The sequence below is a fragment of the Lissotriton vulgaris genome, chromosome 12, assembly GCF_964263255.1.
Source record: "Lissotriton vulgaris chromosome 12, aLisVul1.2, whole genome shotgun sequence".
NCBI lineage: Eukaryota > Metazoa > Chordata > Amphibia > Caudata > Salamandridae > Lissotriton > Lissotriton vulgaris.
Window position 1 is genome coordinate 491,582,425 of NC_141700.1, and position 24,117 is coordinate 491,606,541.

Sequence of the window (24,117 nt, forward strand, 5' to 3'; positions counted from 1 at the left end):
GCAAATACCTCTCAGGTCCTCACCCTCGCAATGATAGGGTCTTTGATCTGGTGCCTCTAACCCCCAGAGAGCCATATTCTAACTTACTCTGGTTTCTCTTCAAAACGAAAAAATCTTTCGCCTTTTACTAAAGATTTCCGTGGAGAGGAACATTTACGAGTTTATTCAATTTTTTTAAGCCTTACCACAGGTGAGGCTGTTTATCATTTGTTTAAAAGAAAAGCATTAGAAGTTGGGGAATATTTAGGAGTTGTCTGCTACTGTTATAAGGGAACATGAGCTTGGTGTTTTATTCCTGATCTCTCTGCTTGCTCATTTGCATAGACAGAGTGTAGGAGAGGTGCATCATGGGAAAGAGCTTGGGCAGTGCATGAGATTGCTTTTCCTTGACTATCTTGAAACTGCACGATAGCAGGCAGTGTATTTTCTCTTTTCTCAACATTCCTGCTGCCAGAGGCCAGACGTCACTCTCCTTTTAAAAGGTGGCACCAAGAGTCATGCTGCGCTTTTCATAGGACTTGCCCGTTATTTGTGCCTGTTGGGGTGCCCTTAGAGGGTGGCCAATCCTGAGTCAGATTCCTCTCAGGTACACTTGAAGGGGCTCGTTTGTCTTGTTTCATGTGCCTCCAGCCTAGACAGATCTATACTTATATATTCAGCTTTAATGAAAATACGTGTGAAAAAGGGACTTAAAGTGCATGGCTATTTGCATAGAACAGTGGTGGCTCACAGCCTATCGATTGGAGGGATGGTGGGGAAAGCGTAAAATCGTTGGGAACGAAAGTCCTACAGTGCCACTTCAGTGAAAGCCTGATTCACGCTTCCCGTTCCCCTTGCCCAGCAGCCCCGACACCTCCTAATGAGCTGAGGTGTGTACAAAAAGAATTTGCATATTCCCAGGCAGACACTTGGAACTGCCCACCTTTTTGCTTTTCTGTGCTGTGAGCAGAGACTCTGAAGTTTGATCCTGTTTCCCTCACCGGCCTAGTTCTTGCCCTCTTTTTTAGAGGCTGCAAATACCTCTCAGGTCCTCACCCTCGCAATGATAGGGTCTTTGATCTGGTGCCTCTAACCCCCAGAGAGCCATATTCTAACTTACTCTGGTTTCTCTTCAAAACGAAAAAATCTTTCGCCTTTTACTAAAGATTTCCGTGGAGAGGAACATTTACGAGTTTATTCAATTTTTTTAAGCCTTACCACAGGTGAGGCTGTTTATCATTTGTTTAAAAGAAAAGCATTAGAAGTTGGGGAATATTTAGGAGTTGTCTGCTACTGTTATAAGGGAACATGAGCTTGGTGTTTTATTCCTGATCTCTCTGCTTGCTCATTTGCATAGACAGAGTGTAGGAGAGGTGCATCATGGGAAAGAGCTTGGGCAGTGCATGAGATTGCTTTTCCTTGACTATCTTGAAACTGCACGATAGCAGGCAGTGTATTTTCTCTTTTCTCAACATTCCTGCTGCCAGAGGCCAGACGTCACTCTCCTTTTAAAAGGTGGCACCAAGAGTCATGCTGCGCTTTTCATAGGACTTGCCCGTTATTTGTGCCTGTTGGGGTGCCCTTAGAGGGTGGCCAATCCTGAGTCAGATTCCTCTCAGGTACACTTGAAGGGGCTCGTTTGTCTTGTTTCATGTGCCTCCAGCCTAGACAGATCTATACTTATATATTCAGCTTTAATGAAAATACGTGTGAAAAAGGGACTTAAAGTGCATGGCTATTTGCATAGAACAGTGGTGGCTCACAGCCTATCGATTGGAGGGATGGTGGGGAAAGCGTAAAATCGTTGGGGACGAAAGTCCTACAGTGCCACTTCAGTGAAAGCCTGATTCACGCTTCCCGTTCCCCTTGCCCAGCAGCCCCGACACCTCCTAATGAGCTGAGGTGTGTACAAAAAGAATTTGCATATTCCCAGGCAGACACTTGGAACTGCCCACCTTTTTGCTTTTCTGTGCTGTGAGCAGAGACTCTGAAGTTTGATCCTGTTTCCCTCACCGGCCTAGTTCTTGCCCTCTTTTTTAGAGGCTGCAAATACCTCTCAGGTCCTCACCCTCGCAATGATAGGGTCTTTGATCTGGTGCCTCTAACCCCCAGAGAGCCATATTCTAACTTACTCTGGTTTCTCTTCAAAACGAAAAAATCTTTCGCCTTTTACTAAAGATTTCCGTGGAGAGGAACATTTACGAGTTTATTCAATTTTTTTAAGCCTTACCACAGGTGAGGCTGTTTATCATTTGTTTAAAAGAAAAGCATTAGAAGTTGGGGAATATTTAGGAGTTGTCTGCTACTGTTATAAGGGAACATGAGCTTGGTGTTTTATTCCTGATCTCTCTGCTTGCTCATTTGCATAGACAGAGTGTAGGAGAGGTGCATCATGGGAAAGAGCTTGGGCAGTGCATGAGATTGCTTTTCCTTGACTATCTTGAAACTGCACGATAGCAGGCAGTGTATTTTCTCTTTTCTCAACATTCCTGCTGCCAGAGGCCAGGCGTCACTCTCCTTTTAAAAGGTGGCACCAAGAGTCATGCTGCGCTTTTCATAGGACTTGCCCGTTATTTGTGCCTGTTGGGGTGCCCTTAGAGGGTGGCCAATCCTGAGTCAGATTCCTCTCAGGTACACTTGAAGGGGCTCGTTTGTCTTGTTTCATGTGCCTCCAGCCTAGACAGATCTATACTTATATATTCAGCTTTAATGAAAATACGTGTGAAAAAGGGACTTAAAGTGCATGGCTATTTGCATAGAACAGTGGTGGCTCACAGCCTATCGATTGGAGGGATGGTGGGGAAAGCGTAAAATCGTTGGGGACGAAAGTCCTACAGTGCCACTTCAGTGAAAGCCTGATTCACGCTTCCCGTTCCCCTTGCCCAGCAGCCCCGACACCTCCTAATGAGCTGAGGTGTGTACAAAAAGAATTTGCATATTCCCAGGCAGACACTTGGAACTGCCCACCTTTTTGCTTTTCTGTGCTGTGAGCAGAGACTCTGAAGTTTGATCCTGTTTCCCTCACCGGCCTAGTTCTTGCCCTCTTTTTTAGAGGCTGCAAATACCTCTCAGGTCCTCACCCTCGCAATGATAGGGTCTTTGATCTGGTGCCTCTAACCCCCAGAGAGCCATATTCTAACTTACTCTGGTTTCTCTTCAAAACGAAAAAATCTTTCGCCTTTTACTAAAGATTTCCGTGGAGAGGAACATTTACGAGTTTATTCAATTTTTTTAAGCCTTACCACAGGTGAGGCTGTTTATCATTTGTTTAAAAGAAAAGCATTAGAAGTTGGGGAATATTTAGGAGTTGTCTGCTACTTTTATAAGGGAACATGAGCTTGGTGTTTTATTCCTGATCTCTCTGCTTGCTCATTTGCATAGACAGAGTGTAGGAGAGGTGCATCATGGGAAAGAGCTTGGGCAGTGCATGAGATTGCTTTTCCTTGACTATCTTGAAACTGCACGATAGCAGGCAGTGTATTTTCTCTTTTCTCAACATTCCTGCTGCCAGAGGCCAGACGTCACTCTCCTTTTAAAAGGTGGCACCAAGAGTCATGCTGCGCTTTTCATAGGACTTGCCCGTTATTTGTGCCTGTTGGGGTGCCCTTAGAGGGTGGCCAATCCTGAGTCAGATTCCTCTCAGGTACACTTGAAGGGGCTCGTTTGTCTTGTTTCATGTGCCTCCAGCCTATACAGATCTATACTTATATATTCAGCTTTAATGAAAATACGTGTGAAAAAGGGACTTAAAGTGCATGGCTATTTGCATAGAACAGTGGTGGCTCACAGCCTATCGATTGGAGGGATGGTGGGGAAAGCGTAAAATCGTTGGGGACGAAAGTCCTACAGTGCCACTTCAGTGAAAGCCTGATTCACGCTTCCCGTTCCCCTTGCCCAGCAGCCCCGACACCTCCTAATGAGCTGAGGTGTGTACAAAAAGAATTTGCATATTCCCAGGCAGACACTTGGAACTGCCCACCTTTTTGCTTTTCTGTGCTGTGAGCAGAGACTCTGAAGTTTGATCCTGTTTCCCTCACCGGCCTAGTTCTTGCCCTCTTTTTTAGAGGCTGCAAATACCTCTCAGGTCCTCACCCTCGCAATGATAGGGTCTTTGATCTGGTGCCTCTAACCCCCAGAGAGCCATATTCTAACTTACTCTGGTTTCTCTTCAAAACGAAAAAATCTTTCGCCTTTTACTAAAGATTTCCGTGGAGAGGAACATTTACGAGTTTATTCAATTTTTTTAAGCCTTACCACAGGTGAGGCTGTTTATCATTTGTTTAAAAGAAAAGCATTAGAAGTTGGGGAATATTTAGGAGTTGTCTGCTACTGTTATAAGGGAACATGAGCTTGGTGTTTTATTCCTGATCTCTCTGCTTGCTCATTTGCATAGACAGAGTGTAGGAGAGGTGCATCATGGGAAAGAGCTTGGGCAGTGCATGAGATTGCTTTTCCTTGACTATCTTGAAACTGCACGATAGCAGGCAGTGTATTTTCTCTTTTCTCAACATTCCTGCTGCCAGAGGCCAGACGTCACTCTCCTTTTAAAAGGTGGCACCAAGAGTCATGCTGCGCTTTTCATAGGACTTGCCCGTTATTTGTGCCTGTTGGGGTGCCCTTAGAGGGTGGCCAATCCTGAGTCAGATTCCTCTCAGGTACACTTGAAGGGGCTCGTTTGTCTTGTTTCATGTGCCTCCAGCCTAGACAGATCTATACTTATATATTCAGCTTTAATGAAAATACGTGTGAAAAAGGGACTTAAAGTGCATGGCTATTTGCATAGAACAGTGGTGGCTCACAGCCTATCGATTGGAGGGATGGTGGGGAAAGCGTAAAATCGTTGGGAACGAAAGTCCTACAGTGCCACTTCAGTGAAAGCCTGATTCACGCTTCCCGTTCCCCTTGCCCAGCAGCCCCGACACCTCCTAATGAGCTGAGGTGTGTACAAAAAGAATTTGCATATTCCCAGGCAGACACTTGGAACTGCCCACCTTTTTGCTTTTCTGTGCTGTGAGCAGAGACTCTGAAGTTTGATCCTGTTTCCCTCACCGGCCTAGTTCTTGCCCTCTTTTTTAGAGGCTGCAAATACCTCTCAGGTCCTCACCCTCGCAATGATAGGGTCTTTGATCTGGTGCCTCTAACCCCCAGAGAGCCATATTCTAACTTACTCTGGTTTCTCTTCAAAACGAAAAAATCTTTCGCCTTTTACTAAAGATTTCCGTGGAGAGGAACATTTACGAGTTTATTCAATTTTTTTAAGCCTTACCACAGGTGAGGCTGTTTATCATTTGTTTAAAAGAAAAGCATTAGAAGTTGGGGAATATTTAGGAGTTGTCTGCTACTGTTATAAGGGAACATGAGCTTGGTGTTTTATTCCTGATCTCTCTGCTTGCTCATTTGCATAGACAGAGTGTAGGAGAGGTGCATCATGGGAAAGAGCTTGGGCAGTGCATGAGATTGCTTTTCCTTGACTATCTTGAAACTGCACGATAGCAGGCAGTGTATTTTCTCTTTTCTCAACATTCCTGCTGCCAGAGGCCAGACGTCACTCTCCTTTTAAAAGGTGGCACCAAGAGTCATGCTGCGCTTTTCATAGGACTTGCCCGTTATTTGTGCCTGTTGGGGTGCCCTTAGAGGGTGGCCAATCCTGAGTCAGATTCCTCTCAGGTACACTTGAAGGGGCTCGTTTGTCTTGTTTCATGTGCCTCCAGCCTAGACAGATCTATACTTATATATTCAGCTTTAATGAAAATACGTGTGAAAAAGGGACTTAAAGTGCATGGCTATTTGCATAGAACAGTGGTGGCTCACAGCCTATCGATTGGAGGGATGGTGGGGAAAGCGTAAAATCGTTGGGGACGAAAGTCCTACAGTGCCACTTCAGTGAAAGCCTGATTCACGCTTCCCGTTCCCCTTGCCCAGCAGCCCCGACACCTCCTAATGAGCTGAGGTGTGTACAAAAAGAATTTGCATATTCCCAGGCAGACACTTGGAACTGCCCACCTTTTTGCTTTTCTGTGCTGTGAGCAGAGACTCTGAAGTTTGATCCTGTTTCCCTCACCGGCCTAGTTCTTGCCCTCTTTTTTAGAGGCTGCAAATACCTCTCAGGTCCTCACCCTCGCAATGATAGGGTCTTTGATCTGGTGCCTCTAACCCCCAGAGAGCCATATTCTAACTTACTCTGGTTTCTCTTCAAAACGAAAAAATCTTTCGCCTTTTACTAAAGATTTCCGTGGAGAGGAACATTTACGAGTTTATTCAATTTTTTTAAGCCTTACCACAGGTGAGGCTGTTTATCATTTGTTTAAAAGAAAAGCATTAGAAGTTGGGGAATATTTAGGAGTTGTCTGCTACTTTTATAAGGGAACATGAGCTTGGTGTTTTATTCCTGATCTCTCTGCTTGCTCATTTGCATAGACAGAGTGTAGGAGAGGTGCATCATGGAAAAGAGCTTGGGCAGTGCATGAGATTGCTTTTCCTTGACTATCTTGAAACTGCACGATAGCAGGCAGTGTATTTTCTCTTTTCTCAACATTCCTGCTGCCAGAGGCCAGACGTCACTCTCCTTTTAAAAGGTGGCACCAAGAGTCATGCTGCGCTTTTCATAGGACTTGCCCGTTATTTGTGCCTGTTGGGGTGCCCTTAGAGGGTGGCCAATCCTGAGTCAGATTCCTCTCAGGTACACTTGAAGGGGCTCGTTTGTCTTGTTTCATGTGCCTCCAGCCTATACAGATCTATACTTATATATTCAGCTTTAATGAAAATACGTGTGAAAAAGGGACTTAAAGTGCATGGCTATTTGCATAGAACAGTGGTGGCTCACAGCCTATCGATTGGAGGGATGGTGGGGAAAGCGTAAAATCGTTGGGGACGAAAGTCCTACAGTGCCACTTCAGTGAAAGCCTGATTCACGCTTCCCGTTCCCCTTGCCCAGCAGCCCCGACACCTCCTAATGAGCTGAGGTGTGTACAAAAAGAATTTGCATATTCCCAGGCAGACACTTGGAACTGCCCACCTTTTTGCTTTTCTGTGCTGTGAGCAGAGACTCTGAAGTTTGATCCTGTTTCCCTCACCGGCCTAGTTCTTGCCCTCTTTTTTAGAGGCTGCAAATACCTCTCAGGTCCTCACCCTCGCAATGATAGGGTCTTTGATCTGGTGCCTCTAACCCCCAGAGAGCCATATTCTAACTTACTCTGGTTTCTCTTCAAAACGAAAAAATCTTTCGCCTTTTACTAAAGATTTCCGTGGAGAGGAACATTTACGAGTTTATTCAATTTTTTTAAGCCTTACCACAGGTGAGGCTGTTTATCATTTGTTTAAAAGAAAAGCATTAGAAGTTGGGGAATATTTAGGAGTTGTCTGCTACTGTTATAAGGGAACATGAGCTTGGTGTTTTATTCCTGATCTCTCTGCTTGCTCATTTGCATAGACAGAGTGTAGGAGAGGTGCATCATGGGAAAGAGCTTGGGCAGTGCATGAGATTGCTTTTCCTTGACTATCTTGAAACTGCACGATAGCAGGCAGTGTATTTTCTCTTTTCTCAACATTCCTGCTGCCAGAGGCCAGACGTCACTCTCCTTTTAAAAGGTGGCACCAAGAGTCATGCTGCGCTTTTCATAGGACTTGCCCGTTATTTGTGCCTGTTGGGGTGCCCTTAGAGGGTGGCCAATCCTGAGTCAGATTCCTCTCAGGTACACTTGAAGGGGCTCGTTTGTCTTGTTTCATGTGCCTCCAGCCTAGACAGATCTATACTTATATATTCAGCTTTAATGAAAATACGTGTGAAAAAGGGACTTAAAGTGCATGGCTATTTGCATAGAACAGTGGTGGCTCACAGCCTATCGATTGGAGGGATGGTGGGGAAAGCGTAAAATCGTTGGGAACGAAAGTCCTACAGTGCCACTTCAGTGAAAGCCTGATTCACGCTTCCCGTTCCCCTTGCCCAGCAGCCCCGACACCTCCTAATGAGCTGAGGTGTGTACAAAAAGAATTTGCATATTCCCAGGCAGACACTTGGAACTGCCCACCTTTTTGCTTTTCTGTGCTGTGAGCAGAGACTCTGAAGTTTGATCCTGTTTCCCTCACCGGCCTAGTTCTTGCCCTCTTTTTTAGAGGCTGCAAATACCTCTCAGGTCCTCACCCTCGCAATGATAGGGTCTTTGATCTGGTGCCTCTAACCCCCAGAGAGCCATATTCTAACTTACTCTGGTTTCTCTTCAAAACGAAAAAATCTTTCGCCTTTTACTAAAGATTTCCGTGGAGAGGAACATTTACGAGTTTATTCAATTTTTTTAAGCCTTACCACAGGTGAGGCTGTTTATCATTTGTTTAAAAGAAAAGCATTAGAAGTTGGGGAATATTTAGGAGTTGTCTGCTACTGTTATAAGGGAACATGAGCTTGGTGTTTTATTCCTGATCTCTCTGCTTGCTCATTTGCATAGACAGAGTGTAGGAGAGGTGCATCATGGGAAAGAGCTTGGGCAGTGCATGAGATTGCTTTTCCTTGACTATCTTGAAACTGCACGATAGCAGGCAGTGTATTTTCTCTTTTCTCAACATTCCTGCTGCCAGAGGCCAGACGTCACTCTCCTTTTAAAAGGTGGCACCAAGAGTCATGCTGCGCTTTTCATAGGACTTGCCCGTTATTTGTGCCTGTTGGGGTGCCCTTAGAGGGTGGCCAATCCTGAGTCAGATTCCTCTCAGGTACACTTGAAGGGGCTCGTTTGTCTTGTTTCATGTGCCTCCAGCCTAGACAGATCTATACTTATATATTCAGCTTTAATGAAAATACGTGTGAAAAAGGGACTTAAAGTGCATGGCTATTTGCATAGAACAGTGGTGGCTCACAGCCTATCGATTGGAGGGATGGTGGGGAAAGCGTAAAATCGTTGGGGACGAAAGTCCTACAGTGCCACTTCAGTGAAAGCCTGATTCACGCTTCCCGTTCCCCTTGCCCAGCAGCCCCGACACCTCCTAATGAGCTGAGGTGTGTACAAAAAGAATTTGCATATTCCCAGGCAGACACTTGGAACTGCCCACCTTTTTGCTTTTCTGTGCTGTGAGCAGAGACTCTGAAGTTTGATCCTGTTTCCCTCACCGGCCTAGTTCTTGCCCTCTTTTTTAGAGGCTGCAAATACCTCTCAGGTCCTCACCCTCGCAATGATAGGGTCTTTGATCTGGTGCCTCTAACCCCCAGAGAGCCATATTCTAACTTACTCTGGTTTCTCTTCAAAACGAAAAAATCTTTCGCCTTTTACTAAAGATTTTCGTGTAGAGGAACATTTACGAGTTTATTCAATTTTTTTAAGCCTTACCACAGGTGAGGCTGTTTATCATTTGTTTAAAAGAAAAGCATTAGAAGTTGGGGAATATTTAGGAGTTGTCTGCTACTGTTATAAGGGAACATGAGCTTGGTGTTTTATTCCTGATCTCTCTGCTTGCTCATTTGCATAGACAGAGTGTAGGAGAGGTGCATCATGGGAAAGAGCTTGGGCAGTGCATGAGATTGCTTTTCCTTGACTATCTTGAAACTGCACGATAGCAGGCAGTGTATTTTCTCTTTTCTCAACATTCCTGCTGCCAGAGGCCAGACGTCACTCTCCTTTTAAAAGGTGGCACCAAGAGTCATGCTGCGCTTTTCATAGGGCTTGCCCGTTATTTGTGCCTGTTGGGGTGCCCTTAGAGGGTGGCCAATCCTGAGTCAGATTCCTCTCAGGTACACTTGAAGGGGCTCGTTTGTCTTGTTTCATGTGCCTCCAGCCTAGACAGATCTATACTTATATATTCAGCTTTAATGAAAATACGTGTGAAAAAGGGACTTAAAGTGCATGGCTATTTGCATAGAACAGTGGTGGCTCACAGCCTATCGATTGGAGGGATGGTGGGGAAAGCGTAAAATCGTTGGGGACGAAAGTCCTACAGTGCCACTTCAGTGAAAGCCTGATTCACGCTTCCCGTTCCCCTTGCCCAGCAGCCCCGACACCTCCTAATGAGCTGAGGTGTGTACAAAAAGAATTTGCATATTCCCAGGCAGACACTTGGAACTGCCCACCTTTTTGCTTTTCTGTGCTTTGAGCAGAGACTCTGAAGTTTGATCCTGTTTCCCTCACCGGCCTAGTTCTTGCCCTCTTTTTTAGAGGCTGCAAATACCTCTCAGGTCCTCACCCTCGCAATGATAGGGTCTTTGATCTGGTGCCTCTAACCCCCAGAGAGCCATATTCTAACTTACTCTGGTTTCTCTTCAAAACGAAAAAATCTTTCGCCTTTTACTAAAGATTTTCGTGTAGAGGAACATTTACGAGTTTATTCAATTTTTTTAAGCCTTACCACAGGTGAGGCTGTTTATCATTTGTTTAAAAGAAAAGCATTAGAAGTTGGGGAATATTTAGGAGTTGTCTGCTACTGTTATAAGGGAACATGAGCTTGGTGTTTTATTCCTGATCTCTCTGCTTGCTCATTTGCATAGACAGAGTGTAGGAGAGGTGCATCATGGGAAAGAGCTTGGGCAGTGCATGAGATTGCTTTTCCTTGACTATCTTGAAACTGCACGATAGCAGGCAGTGTATTTTCTCTTTTCTCAACATTCCTGCTGCCAGAGGCCAGACGTCACTCTCCTTTTAAAAGGTGGCACCAAGAGTCATGCTGCGCTTTTCATAGGGCTTGCCCGTTATTTGTGCCTGTTGGGGTGCCCTTAGAGGGTGGCCAATCCTGAGTCAGATTCCTCTCAGGTACACTTGAAGGGGCTCGTTTGTCTTGTTTCATGTGCCTCCAGCCTAGACAGATCTATACTTATATATTCAGCTTTAATGAAAATACGTGTGAAAAAGGGACTTAAAGTGCATGGCTATTTGCATAGAACAGTGGTGGCTCACAGCCTATCGATTGGAGGGATGGTGGGGAAAGCGTAAAATCGTTGGGGACGAAAGTCCTACAGTGCCACTTCAGTGAAAGCCTGATTCACGCTTCCCGTTCCCCTTGCCCAGCAGCCCCGACACCTCCTAATGAGCTGAGGTGTGTACAAAAAGAATTTGCATATTCCCAGGCAGACACTTGGAACTGCCCACCTTTTTGCTTTTCTGTGCTTTGAGCAGAGACTCTGAAGTTTGATCCTGTTTCCCTCACCGGCCTAGTTCTTGCCCTCTTTTTTAGAGGCTGCAAATACCTCTCAGGTCCTCACCCTCGCAATGATAGGGTCTTTGATCTGGTGCCTCTAACCCCCAGAGAGCCATATTCTAACTTACTCTGGTTTCTCTTCAAAACGAAAAAATCTTTCGCCTTTTACTAAAGATTTCCGTGGAGAGGAACATTTACGAGTTTATTCAATTTTTTTAAGCCTTACCACAGGTGAGGCTGTTTATCATTTGTTTAAAAGAAAAGCATTAGAAGTTGGGGAATATTTAGGAGTTGTCTGCTACTGTTATAAGGGAACATGAGCTTGGTGTTTTATTCCTGATCTCTCTGCTTGCTCATTTGCATAGACAGAGTGTAGGAGAGGTGCATCATGGGAAAGAGCTTGGGCAGTGCATGAGATTGCTTTTCCTTGACTATCTTGAAACTGCACGATAGCAGGCAGTGTATTTTCTCTTTTCTCAACATTCCTGCTGCCAGAGGCCAGACGTCACTCTCCTTTTAAAAGGTGGCACCAAGAGTCATGCTGCGCTTTTCATAGGACTTGCCCGTTATTTGTGCCTGTTGGGGTGCCCTTAGAGGGTGGCCAATCCTGAGTCAGATTCCTCTCAGGTACACTTGAAGGGGCTCGTTTGTCTTGTTTCATGTGCCTCCAGCCTATACAGATCTATACTTATATATTCAGCTTTAATGAAAATACGTGTGAAAAAGGGACTTAAAGTGCATGGCTATTTGCATAGAACAGTGGTGGCTCACAGCCTATCGATTGGAGGGATGGTGGGGAAAGCGTAAAATCGTTGGGGACGAAAGTCCTACAGTGCCACTTCAGTGAAAGCCTGATTCACGCTTCCCGTTCCCCTTGCCCAGCAGCCCCGACACCTCCTAATGAGCTGAGGTGTGTACAAAAAGAATTTGCATATTCCCAGGCAGACACTTGGAACTGCCCACCTTTTTGCTTTTCTGTGCTGTGAGCAGAGACTCTGAAGTTTGATCCTGTTTCCCTCACCGGCCTAGTTCTTGCCCTCTTTTTTAGAGGCTGCAAATACCTCTCAGGTCCTCACCCTCGCAATGATAGGGTCTTTGATCTGGTGCCTCTAACCCCCAGAGAGCCATATTCTAACTTACTCTGGTTTCTCTTCAAAACGAAAAAATCTTTCGCCTTTTACTAAAGATTTCCGTGGAGAGGAACATTTACGAGTTTATTCAATTTTTTTAAGCCTTACCACAGGTGAGGCTGTTTATCATTTGTTTAAAAGAAAAGCATTAGAAGTTGGGGAATATTTAGGAGTTGTCTGCTACTGTTATAAGGGAACATGAGCTTGGTGTTTTATTCCTGATCTCTCTGCTTGCTCATTTGCATAGACAGAGTGTAGGAGAGGTGCATCATGGGAAAGAGCTTGGGCAGTGCATGAGATTGCTTTTCCTTGACTATCTTGAAACTGCACGATAGCAGGCAGTGTATTTTCTCTTTTCTCAACATTCCTGCTGCCAGAGGCCAGACGTCACTCTCCTTTTAAAAGGTGGCACCAAGAGTCATGCTGCGCTTTTCATAGGACTTGCCCGTTATTTGTGCCTGTTGGGGTGCCCTTAGAGGGTGGCCAATCCTGAGTCAGATTCCTCTCAGGTACACTTGAAGGGGCTCGTTTGTCTTGTTTCATGTGCCTCCAGCCTAGACAGATCTATACTTATATATTCAGCTTTAATGAAAATACGTGTGAAAAAGGGACTTAAAGTGCATGGCTATTTGCATAGAACAGTGGTGGCTCACAGCCTATCGATTGGAGGGATGGTGGGGAAAGCGTAAAATCGTTGGGGACGAAAGTCCTACAGTGCCACTTCAGTGAAAGCCTGATTCACGCTTCCCGTTCCCCTTGCCCAGCAGCCCCGACACCTCCTAATGAGCTGAGGTGTGTACAAAAAGAATTTGCATATTCCCAGGCAGACACTTGGAACTGCCCACCTTTTTGCTTTTCTGTGCTGTGAGCAGAGACTCTGAAGTTTGATCCTGTTTCCCTCACCGGCCTAGTTCTTGCCCTCTTTTTTAGAGGCTGCAAATACCTCTCAGGTCCTCACCCTCGCAATGATAGGGTCTTTGATCTGGTGCCTCTAACCCCCAGAGAGCCATATTCTAACTTACTCTGGTTTCTCTTCAAAACGAAAAAATCTTTCGCCTTTTACTAAAGATTTCCGTGGAGAGGAACATTTACGAGTTTATTCAATTTTTTTAAGCCTTACCACAGGTGAGGCTGTTTATCATTTGTTTAAAAGAAAAGCATTAGAAGTTGGGGAATATTTAGGAGTTGTCTGCTACTGTTATAAGGGAACATGAGCTTGGTGTTTTATTCCTGATCTCTCTGCTTGCTCATTTGCATAGACAGAGTGTAGGAGAGGTGCATCATGGGAAAGAGCTTGGGCAGTGCATGAGATTGCTTTTCCTTGACTATCTTGAAACTGCACGATAGCAGGCAGTGTATTTTCTCTTTTCTCAACATTCCTGCTGCCAGAGGCCAGACGTCACTCTCCTTTTAAAAGGTGGCACCAAGAGTCATGCTGCGCTTTTCATAGGGCTTGCCCGTTATTTGTGCCTGTTGGGGTGCCCTTAGAGGGTGGCCAATCCTGAGTCAGATTCCTCTCAGGTACACTTGAAGGGGCTCGTTTGTCTTGTTTCATGTGCCTCCAGCCTAGACAGATCTATACTTATATATTCAGCTTTAATGAAAATACGTGTGAAAAAGGGACTTAAAGTGCATGGCTATTTGCATAGAACAGTGGTGGCTCACAGCCTATCGATTGGAGGGATGGTGGGGAAAGCGTAAAATCGTTGGGGACGAAAGTCCTACAGTGCCACTTCAGTGAAAGCCTGATTCACGCTTCCCGTTCCCCTTGCCCAGCAGCCCCGACACCTCCTAATGAGCTGAGGTGTGTACAAAAAGAATTTGCATATTCCCAGGCAGACACTTGGAACTGCCCACCTTTTTGCTTTTCTGTGCTTTGAGCAGAGACTCTGAAGTTTGATCCTGTTTCCCTCACCGGCCTAGTTCTTGCCCTCTTTTTTAGAGGCTGCAAATACCTCTCAGGTCCTCACCCTCGCAATGATAGGGTCTTTGATCTGGTGCCTCTAACCCCCAGAGAGCCATATTCTAACTTACTCTGGTTTCTCTTCAAAACGAAAAAATCTTTCGCCTTTTACTAAAGATTTTCGTGTAGAGGAACATTTACGAGTTTATTCAATTTTTTTAAGCCTTACCACAGGTGAGGCTGTTTATCATTTGTTTAAAAGAAAAGCATTAGAAGTTGGGGAATATTTAGGAGTTGTCTGCTACTGTTATAAGGGAACATGAGCTTGGTGTTTTATTCCTGATCTCTCTGCTTGCTCATTTGCATAGACAGAGTGTAGGAGAGGTGCATCATGGGAAAGAGCTTGGGCAGTGCATGAGATTGCTTTTCCTTGACTATCTTGAAACTGCACGATAGCAGGCAGTGTATTTTCTCTTTTCTCAACATTCCTGCTGCCAGAGGCCAGACGTCACTCTCCTTTTAAAAGGTGGCACCAAGAGTCATGCTGCGCTTTTCATAGGGCTTGCCCGTTATTTGTGCCTGTTGGGGTGCCCTTAGAGGGTGGCCAATCCTGAGTCAGATTCCTCTCAGGTACACTTGAAGGGGCTCGTTTGTCTTGTTTCATGTGCCTCCAGCCTAGACAGATCTATACTTATATATTCAGCTTTAATGAAAATACGTGTGAAAAAGGGACTTAAAGTGCATGGCTATTTGCATAGAACAGTGGTGGCTCACAGCCTATCGATTGGAGGGATGGTGGGGAAAGCGTAAAATCGTTGGGGACGAAAGTCCTACAGTGCCACTTCAGTGAAAGCCTGATTCACGCTTCCCGTTCCCCTTGCCCAGCAGCCCCGACACCTCCTAATGAGCTGAGGTGTGTACAAAAAGAATTTGCATATTCCCAGGCAGACACTTGGAACTGCCCACCTTTTTGCTTTTCTGTGCTTTGAGCAGAGACTCTGAAGTTTGATCCTGTTTCCCTCACCGGCCTAGTTCTTGCCCTCTTTTTTAGAGGCTGCAAATACCTCTCAGGTCCTCACCCTCGCAATGATAGGGTCTTTGATCTGGTGCCTCTAACCCCCAGAGAGCCATATTCTAACTTACTCTGGTTTCTCTTCAAAACGAAAAAATCTTTCGCCTTTTACTAAAGATTTTCGTGTAGAGGAACATTTACGAGTTTATTCAATTTTTTTAAGCCTTACCACAGGTGAGGCTGTTTATCATTTGTTTAAAAGAAAAGCATTAGAAGTTGGGGAATATTTAGGAGTTGTCTGCTACTGTTATAAGGGAACATGAGCTTGGTGTTTTATTCCTGATCTCTCTGCTTGCTCATTTGCATAGACAGAGTGTAGGAGAGGTGCATCATGGGAAAGAGCTTGGGCAGTGCATGAGATTGCTTTTCCTTGACTATCTTGAAACTGCACGATAGCAGGCAGTGTATTTTCTCCTTTCTCAACATTCCTGCTGCCAGAGGCCAGACGTCACTCTCCTTTTAAAAGGTGGCACCAAGAGTCATGCTGCGCTTTTCATAGGGCTTGCCCGTTATTTGTGCCTGTTGGGGTGCCCTTAGAGGGTGGCCAATCCTGAGTCAGATTCCTCTCAGGTACACTTGAAGGGGCTCGTTTGTCTTGTTTCATGTGCCTCCAGCCTAGACAGATCTATACTTATATATTCAGCTTTAATGAAAATACGTGTGAAAAAGGGACTTAAAGTGCATGGCTATTTGCATAGAACAGTGGTGGCTCACAGCCTATCGATTGGAGGGATGGTGGGGAAAGCGTAAAATCGTTGGGGACGAAAGTCCTACAGTGCCACTTCAGTGAAAGCCTGATTCACGCTTCCCGTTCCCCTTGCCCAGCAGCCCCGACACCTCCTAATGAGCTGAGGTGTGTACAAAAAGAATTTGCATATTCCCAGGCAGACACTTGGAACTGCCCACCTTTTTGCTTTTCTGTGCTTTGAGCAGAGACTCTGAAGTTTGATCCTGTTTCCCTCACCGGCCTAGTTCTTGCCCTCTTTTTTAGAGGCTGCAAATACCTCTCAGGTCCTCACCCTCGCAATGATAGGGTCTTTGATCTGGTGCCTCTAACCCCCAGAGAGCCATATTCTAACTTACTCTGGTTTCTCTTCAAAACGAAAAAATCTTTCGCCTTTTACTAAAGATTTCCGTGGAGAGGAACATTTACGAGTTTATTCAATTTTTTTAAGCCTTACCACAGGTGAGGCTGTTTATCATTTGTTTAAAAGAAAAGCATTAGAAGTTGGGGAATATTTAGGAGTTGTCTGCTACTGTTATAAGGGAACATGAGCTTGGTGTTTTATTCCTGATCTCTCTGCTTGCTCATTTGCATAGACAGAGTGTAGGAGAGGTGCATCATGGGAAAGAGCTTGGGCAGTGCATGAGATTGCTTTTCCTTGACTATCTTGAAACTGCACGATAGCAGGCAGTGTATTTTCTCTTTTCTCAACATTCCTGCTGCCAGAGGCCAGACGTCACTCTCCTTTTAAAAGGTGGCACCAAGAGTCATGCTGCGCTTTTCATAGGACTTGCCCGTTATTTGTGCCTCTTGGGGTGCCCTTAGAGGGTGGCCAATCCTGAGTCAGATTCCTCTCAGGTACACTTGAAGGGGCTCGTTTGTCTTGTTTCATGTGCCTCCAGCCTATACAGATCTATACTTATATATTCAGCTTTAATGAAAATACGTGTGAAAAAGGGACTTAAAGTGCATGGCTATTTGCATAGAACAGTGGTGGCTCACAGCCTATCGATTGGAGGGATGGTGGGGAAAGCGTAAAATCGTTGGGGACGAAAGTCCTACAGTGCCACTTCAGTGAAAGCCTGATTCACGCTTCCCGTTCCCCTTGCCCAGCAGCCCCGACACCTCCTAATGAGCTGAGGTGTGTACAAAAAGAATTTGCATATTCCCAGGCAGACACTTGGAACTGCCCACCTTTTTGCTTTTCTGTGCTGTGAGCAGAGACTCTGAAGTTTGATCCTGTTTCCCTCACCGGCCTAGTTCTTGCCCTCTTTTTTAGAGGCTGCAAATACCTCTCAGGTCCTCACCCTCGCAATGATAGGGTCTTTGATCTGGTGCCTCTAACCCCCAGAGAGCCATATTCTAACTTACTCTGGTTTCTCTTCAAAACGAAAAAATCTTTCGCCTTTTACTAAAGATTTCCGTGGAGAGGAACATTTACGAGTTTATTCAATTTTTTTAAGCCTTACCACAGGTGAGGCTGTTTATCATTTGTTTAAAAGAAAAGCATTAGAAGTTGGGGAATATTTAGGAGTTGTCTGCTACTGTTATAAGGGAACATGAGCTTGGTGTTTTATTCCTGATCTCTCTGCTTGCTCATTTGCATAGACAGAGTGTAGGAGAGGTGCATCATGGGAAAGAGCTTGGGCAGTGCATGAGATTGCTTTTCCTTGACTATCTTGAAACTGCACGATAGCAGGCAGTGTATTTTCTCTTTTCTCAACATTCCTGCTGCCAGAGGCCAGACGTCACTCTCCTTTTAAAAGGTGGCACCAAGAGTCATGCTGCGCTTTTCATAGGACTTGCCCGTTATTTGTGCCTGTTGGGGTGCCCTTAGAGGGTGGCCAATCCTGAGTCAGATTCCTCTCAGGTACACTTGAAGGGGCTCGTTTGTCTTGTTTCATGTGCCTCCAGCCTAGACAGATCTATACTTATATATTCAGCTTTAATGAAAATACGTGTGAAAAAGGGACTTAAAGTGCATGGCTATTTGCATAGAACAGTGGTGGCTCACAGCCTATCGATTGGAGGGATGGTGGGGAAAGCGTAAAATCGTTGGGGACGAAAGTCCTACAGTGCCACTTCAGTGAAAGCCTGATTCACGCTTCCCGTTCCCCTTGCCCAGCAGCCCCGACACCTCCTAATGAGCTGAGGTGTGTACAAAAAGAATTTGCATATTCCCAGGCAGACACTTGGAACTGCCCACCTTTTTGCTTTTCTGTGCTGTGAGCAGAGACTCTGAAGTTTGATCCTGTTTCCCTCACCGGCCTAGTTCTTGCCCTCTTTTTTAGAGGCTGCAAATACCTCTCAGGTCCTCACCCTCGCAATGATAGGGTCTTTGATCTGGTGCCTCTAACCCCCAGAGAGCCATATTCTAACTTACTCTGGTTTCTCTTCAAAACGAAAAAATCTTTCGCCTTTTACTAAAGATTTCCGTGGAGAGGAACATTTACGAGTTTATTCAATTTTTTTAAGCCTTACCACAGGTGAGGCTGTTTATCATTTGTTTAAAAGAAAAGCATTAGAAGTTGGGGAATATTTAGGAGTTGTCTGCTACTGTTATAAGGGAACATGAGCTTGGTGTTTTATTCCTGATCTCTCTGCTTGCTCATTTGCATAGACAGAGTGTAGGAGAGGTGCATCATGGGAAAGAGCTTGGGCAGTGCATGAGATTGCTTTTCCTTGACTATCTTGAAACTGCACGATAGCAGGCAGTGTATTTTCTCTTTTCTCAACATTCCTGCTGCCAGAGGCCAGACGTCACTCTCCTTTTAAAAGGTGGCACCAAGAGTCATGCTGCGCTTTTCATAGGGCTTGCCCGTTATTTGTGCCTGTTGGGGTGCCCTTAGAGGGTGGCCAATCCTGAGTCAGATTCCTCTCAGGTACACTTGAAGGGGCTCGTTTGTCTTGTTTCATGTGCCTCCAGCCTAGACAGATCTATACTTATATATTCAGCTTTAATGAAAATACGTGTGAAAAAGGGACTTAAAGTGCATGGCTATTTGCATAGAACAGTGGTGGCTCACAGCCTATCGATTGGAGGGATGGTGGGGAAAGCGTAAAATCGTTGGGGACGAAAGTCCTACAGTGCCACTTCAGTGAAAGCCTGATTCACGCTTCCCGTTCCCCTTGCCCAGCAGCCCCGACACCTCCTAATGAGCTGAGGTGTGTACAAAAAGAATTTGCATATTCCCAGGCAGACACTTGGAACTGCCCACCTTTTTGCTTTTCTGTGCTTTGAGCAGAGACTCTGAAGTTTGATCCTGTTTCCCTCACCGGCCTAGTTCTTGCCCTCTTTTTTAGAGGCTGCAAATACCTCTCAGGTCCTCACCCTCGCAATGATAGGGTCTTTGATCTGGTGCCTCTAACCCCCAGAGAGCCATATTCTAACTTACTCTGGTTTCTCTTCAAAACGAAAAAATCTTTCGCCTTTTACTAAAGATTTTCGTGTAGAGGAACATTTACGAGTTTATTCAATTTTTTTAAGCCTTACCACAGGTGAGGCTGTTTATCATTTGTTTAAAAGAAAAGCATTAGAAGTTGGGGAATATTTAGGAGTTGTCTGCTACTGTTATAAGGGAACATGAGCTTGGTGTTTTATTCCTGATCTCTCTGCTTGCTCATTTGCATAGACAGAGTGTAGGAGAGGTGCATCATGGGAAAGAGCTTGGGCAGTGCATGAGATTGCTTTTCCTTGACTATCTTGAAACTGCACGATAGCAGGCAGTGTATTTTCTCCTTTCTCAACATTCCTGCTGCCAGAGGCCAGACGTCACTCTCCTTTTAAAAGGTGGCACCAAGAGTCATGCTGCGCTTTTCATAGGGCTTGCCCGTTATTTGTGCCTGTTGGGGTGCCCTTAGAGGGTGGCCAATCCTGAGTCAGATTCCTCTCAGGTACACTTGAAGGGGCTCGTTTGTCTTGTTTCATGTGCCTCCAGCCTAGACAGATCTATACTTATATATTCAGCTTTAATGAAAATACGTGTGAAAAAGGGACTTAAAGTGCATGGCTATTTGCATAGAACAGTGGTGGCTCACAGCCTATCGATTGGAGGGATGGTGGGGAAAGCGTAAAATCGTTGGGGACGAAAGTCCTACAGTGCCACTTCAGTGAAAGCCTGATTCACGCTTCCCGTTCCCCTTGCCCAGCAGCCCCGACACCTCCTAATGAGCTGAGGTGTGTACAAAAAGAATTTGCATATTCCCAGGCAGACACTTGGAACTGCCCACCTTTTTGCTTTTCTGTGCTTTGAGCAGAGACTCTGAAGTTTGATCCTGTTTCCCTCACCGGCCTAGTTCTTGCCCTCTTTTTTAGAGGCTGCAAATACCTCTCAGGTCCTCACCCTCGCAATGATAGGGTCTTTGATCTGGTGCCTCTAACCCCCAGAGAGCCATATTCTAACTTACTCTGGTTTCTCTTCAAAACGAAAAAATCTTTCGCCTTTTACTAAAGATTTCCGTGGAGAGGAACATTTACGAGTTTATTCAATTTTTTTAAGCCTTACCACAGGTGAGGCTGTTTATCATTTGTTTAAAAGAAAAGCATTAGAAGTTGGGGAATATTTAGGAGTTGTCTGCTACTGTTATAAGGGAACATGAGCTTGGTGTTTTATTCCTGATCTCTCTGCTTGCTCATTTGCATAGACAGAGTGTAGGAGAGGTGCATCATGGGAAAGAGCTTGGGCAGTGCATGAGATTGCTTTTCCTTGACTATCTTGAAACTGCACGATAGCAGGCAGTGTATTTTCTCTTTTCTCAACATTCCTGCTGCCAGAGGCCAGACGTCACTCTCCTTTTAAAAGGTGGCACCAAGAGTCATGCTGCGCTTTTCATAGGGCTTGCCCGTTATTTGTGCCTGTTGGGGTGCCCTTAGAGGGTGGCCAATCCTGAGTCAGATTCCTCTCAGGTACACTTGAAGGGGCTCGTTTGTCTTGTTTCATGTGCCTCCAGCCTAGACAGATCTATACTTATATATTCAGCTTTAATGAAAATACGTGTGAAAAAGGGACTTAAAGTGCATGGCTATTTGCATAGAACAGTGGTGGCTCACAGCCTATCGATTGGAGGGATGGTGGGGAAAGCGTAAAATCGTTGGGGACGAAAGTCCTACAGTGCCACTTCAGTGAAAGCCTGATTCACGCTTCCCGTTCCCCTTGCCCAGCAGCCCCGACACCTCCTAATGAGCTGAGGTGTGTACAAAAAGAATTTGCATATTCCCAGGCAGACACTTGGAACTGCCCACCTTTTTGCTTTTCTGTGCTTTGAGCAGAGACTCTGAAGTTTGATCCTGTTTCCCTCACCGGCCTAGTTCTTGCCCTCTTTTTTAGAGGCTGCAAATACCTCTCAGGTCCTCACCCTCGCAATGATAGGGTCTTTGATCTGGTGCCTCTAACCCCCAGAGAGCCATATTCTAACTTACTCTGGTTTCTCTTCAAAACGAAAAAATCTTTCGCCTTTTACTAAAGATTTTCGTGTAGAGGAACATTTACGAGTTTATTCAATTTTTTTAAGCCTTACCACAGGTGAGGCTGTTTATCATTTGTTTAAAAGAAAAGCATTAGAAGTTGGGGAATATTTAGGAGTTGTCTGCTACTGTTATAAGGGAACATGAGCTTGGTGTTTTATTCCTGATCTCTCTGCTTGCTCATTTGCATAGACAGAGTGTAGGAGAGGTGCATCATGGGAAAGAGCTTGGGCAGTGCATGAGATTGCTTTTCCTTGACTATCTTGAAACTGCACGATAGCAGGCAGTGTATTTTCTCTTTTCTCAACATTCCTGCTGCCAGAGGCCAGACGTCACTCTCCTTTTAAAAGGTGGCACCAAGAGTCATGCTGCGCTTTTCATAGGGCTTGCCCGTTATTTGTGCCTGTTGGGGTGCCCTTAGAGGGTGGCCAATCCTGAGTCAGATTCCTCTCAGGTACACTTGAAGGGGCTCGTTTGTCTTGTTTCATGTGCCTCCAGCCTAGACAGATCTATACTTATATATTCAGCTTTAATGAAAATACGTGTGAAAAAGGGACTTAAAGTGCATGGCTATTTGCATAGAACAGTGGTGGCTCACAGCCTATCGATTGGAGGGATGGTGGGGAAAGCGTAAAATCGTTGGGGACGAAAGTCCTACAGTGCCACTTCAGTGAAAGCCTGATTCACGCTTCCCGTTCCCCTTGCCCAGCAGCCCCGACACCTCCTAATGAGCTGAGGTGTGTACAAAAAGAATTTGCATATTCCCAGGCAGACACTTGGAACTGCCCACCTTTTTGCTTTTCTGTGCTTTGAGCAGAGACTCTGAAGTTTGATCCTGTTTCCCTCACCGGCCTAGTTCTTGCCCTCTTTTTTAGAGGCTGCAAATACCTCTCAGGTCCTCACCCTCGCAATGATAGGGTCTTTGATCTGGTGCCTCTAACCCCCAGAGAGCCATATTCTAACTTACTCTGGTTTCTCTTCAAAACGAAAAAATCTTTCGCCTTTTACTAAAGATTTCCGTGGAGAGGAACATTTACGAGTTTATTCAATTTTTTTAAGCCTTACCACAGGTGAGGCTGTTTATCATTTGTTTAAAAGAAAAGCATTAGAAGTTGGGGAATATTTAGGAGTTGTCTGCTACTGTTATAAGGGAACATGAGCTTGGTGTTTTATTCCTGATCTCTCTGCTTGCTCATTTGCATAGACAGAGTGTAGGAGAGGTGCATCATGGGAAAGAGCTTGGGCAGTGCATGAGATTGCTTTTCCTTGACTATCTTGAAACTGCACGATAGCAGGCAGTGTATTTTCTCTTTTCTCAACATTCCTGCTGCCAGAGGCCAGACGTCACTCTCCTTTTAAAAGGTGGCACCAAGAGTCATGCTGCGCTTTTCATAGGACTTGCCCGTTATTTGTGCCTGTTGGGGTGCCCTTAGAGGGTGGCCAATCCTGAGTCAGATTCCTCTCAGGTACACTTGAAGGGGCTCGTTTGTCTTGTTTCATGTGCCTCCAGCCTATACAGATCTATACTTATATATTCAGCTTTAATGAAAATACGTGTGAAAAAGGGACTTAAAGTGCATGGCTATTTGCATAGAACAGTGGTGGCTCACAGCCTATCGATTGGAGGGATGGTGGGGAAAGCGTAAAATCGTTGGGGACGAAAGTCCTACAGTGCCACTTCAGTGAAAGCCTGATTCACGCTTCCCGTTCCCCTTGCCCAGCAGCCCCGACACCTCCTAATGAGCTGAGGTGTGTACAAAAAGAATTTGCATATTCCCAGGCAGACACTTGGAACTGCCCACCTTTTTGCTTTTCTGTGCTGTGAGCAGAGACTCTGAAGTTTGATCCTGTTTCCCTCACCGGCCTAGTTCTTGCCCTCTTTTTTAGAGGCTGCAAATACCTCTCAGGTCCTCACCCTCGCAATGATAGGGTCTTTGATCTGGTGCCTCTAACCCCCAGAGAGCCATATTCTAACTTACTCTGGTTTCTCTTCAAAACGAAAAAATCTTTCGCCTTTTACTAAAGATTTCCGTGGAGAGGAACATTTACGAGTTTATTCAATTTTTTTAAGCCTTACCACAGGTGAGGCTGTTTATCATTTGTTTAAAAGAAAAGCATTAGAAGTTGGGGAATATTTAGGAGTTGTCTGCTACTGTTATAAGGGAACATGAGCTTGGTGTTTTATTCCTGATCTCTCTGCTTGCTCATTTGCATAGACAGAGTGTAGGAGAGGTGCATCATGGGAAAGAGCTTGGGCAGTGCATGAGATTGCTTTTCCTTGACTATCTTGAAACTGCACGATAGCAGGCAGTGTATTTTCTCTTTTCTCAACATTCCTGCTGCCAGAGGCCAGACGTCACTCTCCTTTTAAAAGGTGGCACCAAGAGTCATGCTGCGCTTTTCATAGGACTTGCCCGTTATTTGTGCCTGTTGGGGTGCCCTTAGAGGGTGGCCAATCCTGAGTCAGATTCCTCTCAGGTACACTTGAAGGGGCTCGTTTGTCTTGTTTCATGTGCCTCCAGCCTAGACAGATCTATACTTATATATTCAGCTTTAATGAAAATACGTGTGAAAAAGGGACTTAAAGTGCATGGCTATTTGCATAGAACAGTGGTGGCTCACAGCCTATCGATTGGAGGGATGGTGGGGAAAGCGTAAAATCGTTGGGGACGAAAGTCCTACAGTGCCACTTCAGTGAAAGCCTGATTCACGCTTCCCGTTCCCCTTGCCCAG

At 45.3% G+C, this 24,117-nt stretch overlaps 24 non-coding genes across 24 annotated transcripts; all 24 read left to right on the top strand.

Moving 5' to 3' along the window:
- Window positions 1-83: 83 nt before the first annotated feature.
- On the top strand, window positions 84-198 carry LOC147677203 (U5 spliceosomal RNA). Its single transcript, XR_015303173.1, has one exon. It is a non-coding gene; the product is annotated as a U5 spliceosomal RNA (small nuclear RNA).
- An 897-nt stretch (window positions 199-1,095) lies between these two features.
- Window positions 1,096-1,210, top strand: LOC147677204 (U5 spliceosomal RNA). The gene has a single exon (XR_015303174.1). It is a non-coding gene; the product is annotated as a U5 spliceosomal RNA (small nuclear RNA).
- An 897-nt stretch (window positions 1,211-2,107) lies between these two features.
- On the top strand, window positions 2,108-2,222 carry LOC147677205 (U5 spliceosomal RNA). The gene has a single exon (XR_015303175.1). It is a non-coding gene; the product is annotated as a U5 spliceosomal RNA (small nuclear RNA).
- Window positions 2,223-3,119: 897 nt separating this feature from the next.
- LOC147677206 (U5 spliceosomal RNA) lies at window positions 3,120-3,234 on the top strand. The gene has a single exon (XR_015303176.1). It is a non-coding gene; the product is annotated as a U5 spliceosomal RNA (small nuclear RNA).
- An 897-nt stretch (window positions 3,235-4,131) lies between these two features.
- LOC147677207 (U5 spliceosomal RNA) lies at window positions 4,132-4,246 on the top strand. Its single transcript, XR_015303177.1, has one exon. It is a non-coding gene; the product is annotated as a U5 spliceosomal RNA (small nuclear RNA).
- Window positions 4,247-5,143: 897 nt separating this feature from the next.
- LOC147677208 (U5 spliceosomal RNA) lies at window positions 5,144-5,258 on the top strand. The gene has a single exon (XR_015303178.1). It is a non-coding gene; the product is annotated as a U5 spliceosomal RNA (small nuclear RNA).
- An 897-nt stretch (window positions 5,259-6,155) lies between these two features.
- On the top strand, window positions 6,156-6,270 carry LOC147677209 (U5 spliceosomal RNA). Its single transcript, XR_015303179.1, has one exon. It is a non-coding gene; the product is annotated as a U5 spliceosomal RNA (small nuclear RNA).
- An 897-nt stretch (window positions 6,271-7,167) lies between these two features.
- Window positions 7,168-7,282, top strand: LOC147677210 (U5 spliceosomal RNA). Its single transcript, XR_015303180.1, has one exon. It is a non-coding gene; the product is annotated as a U5 spliceosomal RNA (small nuclear RNA).
- Window positions 7,283-8,179: 897 nt separating this feature from the next.
- LOC147677211 (U5 spliceosomal RNA) lies at window positions 8,180-8,294 on the top strand. The gene has a single exon (XR_015303181.1). It is a non-coding gene; the product is annotated as a U5 spliceosomal RNA (small nuclear RNA).
- Window positions 8,295-9,191: 897 nt separating this feature from the next.
- Window positions 9,192-9,306, top strand: LOC147677212 (U5 spliceosomal RNA). Its single transcript, XR_015302865.1, has one exon. It is a non-coding gene; the product is annotated as a U5 spliceosomal RNA (small nuclear RNA).
- An 897-nt stretch (window positions 9,307-10,203) lies between these two features.
- LOC147677213 (U5 spliceosomal RNA) lies at window positions 10,204-10,318 on the top strand. The gene has a single exon (XR_015302866.1). It is a non-coding gene; the product is annotated as a U5 spliceosomal RNA (small nuclear RNA).
- An 897-nt stretch (window positions 10,319-11,215) lies between these two features.
- LOC147677214 (U5 spliceosomal RNA) lies at window positions 11,216-11,330 on the top strand. Its single transcript, XR_015303183.1, has one exon. It is a non-coding gene; the product is annotated as a U5 spliceosomal RNA (small nuclear RNA).
- Window positions 11,331-12,227: 897 nt separating this feature from the next.
- LOC147677215 (U5 spliceosomal RNA) lies at window positions 12,228-12,342 on the top strand. The gene has a single exon (XR_015303184.1). It is a non-coding gene; the product is annotated as a U5 spliceosomal RNA (small nuclear RNA).
- An 897-nt stretch (window positions 12,343-13,239) lies between these two features.
- LOC147677216 (U5 spliceosomal RNA) lies at window positions 13,240-13,354 on the top strand. The gene has a single exon (XR_015303185.1). It is a non-coding gene; the product is annotated as a U5 spliceosomal RNA (small nuclear RNA).
- An 897-nt stretch (window positions 13,355-14,251) lies between these two features.
- LOC147677217 (U5 spliceosomal RNA) lies at window positions 14,252-14,366 on the top strand. The gene has a single exon (XR_015302867.1). It is a non-coding gene; the product is annotated as a U5 spliceosomal RNA (small nuclear RNA).
- Window positions 14,367-15,263: 897 nt separating this feature from the next.
- On the top strand, window positions 15,264-15,378 carry LOC147677218 (U5 spliceosomal RNA). Its single transcript, XR_015302869.1, has one exon. It is a non-coding gene; the product is annotated as a U5 spliceosomal RNA (small nuclear RNA).
- Window positions 15,379-16,275: 897 nt separating this feature from the next.
- On the top strand, window positions 16,276-16,390 carry LOC147677219 (U5 spliceosomal RNA). Its single transcript, XR_015303186.1, has one exon. It is a non-coding gene; the product is annotated as a U5 spliceosomal RNA (small nuclear RNA).
- An 897-nt stretch (window positions 16,391-17,287) lies between these two features.
- Window positions 17,288-17,402, top strand: LOC147677220 (U5 spliceosomal RNA). Its single transcript, XR_015303187.1, has one exon. It is a non-coding gene; the product is annotated as a U5 spliceosomal RNA (small nuclear RNA).
- An 897-nt stretch (window positions 17,403-18,299) lies between these two features.
- LOC147677221 (U5 spliceosomal RNA) lies at window positions 18,300-18,414 on the top strand. The gene has a single exon (XR_015303188.1). It is a non-coding gene; the product is annotated as a U5 spliceosomal RNA (small nuclear RNA).
- Window positions 18,415-19,311: 897 nt separating this feature from the next.
- On the top strand, window positions 19,312-19,426 carry LOC147677222 (U5 spliceosomal RNA). The gene has a single exon (XR_015302870.1). It is a non-coding gene; the product is annotated as a U5 spliceosomal RNA (small nuclear RNA).
- Window positions 19,427-20,323: 897 nt separating this feature from the next.
- LOC147677223 (U5 spliceosomal RNA) lies at window positions 20,324-20,438 on the top strand. Its single transcript, XR_015303189.1, has one exon. It is a non-coding gene; the product is annotated as a U5 spliceosomal RNA (small nuclear RNA).
- Window positions 20,439-21,335: 897 nt separating this feature from the next.
- Window positions 21,336-21,450, top strand: LOC147677224 (U5 spliceosomal RNA). Its single transcript, XR_015302871.1, has one exon. It is a non-coding gene; the product is annotated as a U5 spliceosomal RNA (small nuclear RNA).
- Window positions 21,451-22,347: 897 nt separating this feature from the next.
- Window positions 22,348-22,462, top strand: LOC147677225 (U5 spliceosomal RNA). Its single transcript, XR_015303190.1, has one exon. It is a non-coding gene; the product is annotated as a U5 spliceosomal RNA (small nuclear RNA).
- An 897-nt stretch (window positions 22,463-23,359) lies between these two features.
- LOC147677226 (U5 spliceosomal RNA) lies at window positions 23,360-23,474 on the top strand. Its single transcript, XR_015303191.1, has one exon. It is a non-coding gene; the product is annotated as a U5 spliceosomal RNA (small nuclear RNA).
- Window positions 23,475-24,117: the final 643 nt, after the last annotated feature.